Genomic DNA, 2114 nt, shown 5'->3' with positions numbered 1-2114 from the left:
GTAAGGAACGCAAAATCCGGGAACATAACACCGATATGACGGAAACTAGGGCGGCAAGAGTGGAACAAAACACTAGGCGAGAGGCCGAGCTTTCCACCCTTTACCAAGTATATAGATGCATTAAGATAACATGGCAATATAATGATATCCCAACAAGTAAATAATGTTCCAACAAGGAACGGTCTCCAATCTTCACCTGCAACTAGCAACGCTATAAGAGGGGCTGAGCAAAGCGGTAACATAGCCAATCAACGGTTTGCTAGGACATGGTGGGTTAGAGGTTTGACATGGCAATTTGGGAGGCTTGAAAGCAAGTGGTAGGCATCGTAGCATTGGCATAGCAAAAGAGCGAGCAATCTAGCATAGCAAAGATAGTAGTGATTTCGAGGGTATGATCATCTTGCTTGCAAAGTTGTCAGAGTTGACTGGATCCTCGAAAGCAAACTCAACGGGCTCCTCGTTAGCGAACTCGTCTCCCGGCTCTACCCAAACAAGACAAACAAGCAACAAGGACACAATCAACCACGTGCAAACTCAAACAACATGATGCAAAGATGGTATGCTATGCGGGATGCATATGCAAGATGTGACAAGGAATGCATGAACCTGGCCTCAACTTGGAAATACAAGTGTGTCACTGGAAAGATGAGATGAAATCACTTGAAAACAATATAAAGAACGCCGGAATCGGAGTTACGGTTTGGAAATAGCAAGCGATTCAAATATGACCACGTTCTGCGATTTACAGCAAGTAGCCATCTAAATGCAACAAGTGAACATGCTACAGCACCCAAACATGGCATCAAAATATATGGCAGGGATGCATTCAAGATGCTTAACAAAAGTCTAGCACTGAGCTACGGCCAATTCATCCATTAACAGGTTCAAACAAGCATGGCAAAAAATGCATATGACAAACAGATTTCAGACTTAGTGAAATTAACACTTGTCTGGAATTTCAGATCAGGTAGCACACTTCGGAGCAACAAAACTACATGCTACAGGACCCGAACATGGCAAAGTAAAACATGGCATGGAGCTACTCAAAAAGCTTAACAAGTCCCTTAGTGACCTTGAGCCAAAAGGGATCAGAAAACACATTTGCAAGCATGTGAACATAGCAAAAGCATAATCAGTTTTCAGACTTAGTGAAAACTGGCACATGCTGAAAACAGATATCAAGTAGGCATGTTTACGAGCTCGATGCACTCACTACGGAGCAAGTCATGATAATGTAAGCATACACCCATCAAGAATACATAAAATGCAAGCTAGACATGGCAAGAACAATAGCATAGCATGCACGGATCAACTACAACATCCTCGGCAAAATTGCTAACAAGTAGACAATCTGCCCAGATTCACGAAGTAGCAAAAGTAGAGCTCGATTGACTCAAGCTAGGGTGCTCCATAATTGCAAACAAAGACATGGATGAATAGAGCACTACAAGATTAACAAAACATCCTTACTGATCATCCTCAAAAGAGGCACGGATCACTAGGAAACAACATGAACATATGGCCATATGAGATAACCAGATCAAGGACTTAGTGGAATTGCTAAGTCCCTGAAATCAGCATTACCAAGTGCCTCACTTTGCAAGCTTGTGCTAGTCACCACACACATCACAAAAATACATGGGTTGCACCTCTAGAAAGATGGCAAAACCCTTAACAAAACACATGTAGAGCTCATGGGCACATCATGCACACATTAATCATGGCAAAAATGACAAATATCTAAATGGAGCAGCAGATCTGACAATTAACTCAAGTAGCACTCTTCTAACAGCATTTCGGGCATCAAGATGAACTCAAATGAAAATGATGCAATGGAATGAAATGATGTACTCTCTGAGATTAACATTTTGATATGCTATATGCCCAAAATAGAGCTACGGATGAGGAGATATAGCATGATGAACAGGAGCAAATAATCTGCAAATTTAGGAGAAAAAAGGTCAACCCTAGTGTTTGAATTCCAGATCTGAGATCCGGGGCACGTTTCCCGAGGTTCGTCAGCCGGAGTTCGTCAAGCTCGCCGGAGTTCGTCGCGGGCTCGCCGGAGGAAGAGGACGCCGGGGCTGCGGGGAGACTCGCCGGAGGAGGTCCGG

The sequence above is a fragment of the Triticum aestivum genome, chromosome 6A (assembly GCF_018294505.1).
Source record: "Triticum aestivum cultivar Chinese Spring chromosome 6A, IWGSC CS RefSeq v2.1, whole genome shotgun sequence".
Lineage (NCBI taxonomy): Eukaryota > Viridiplantae > Streptophyta > Magnoliopsida > Poales > Poaceae > Triticum > Triticum aestivum.
This window is presented reverse-complemented; position numbering follows the sequence as displayed.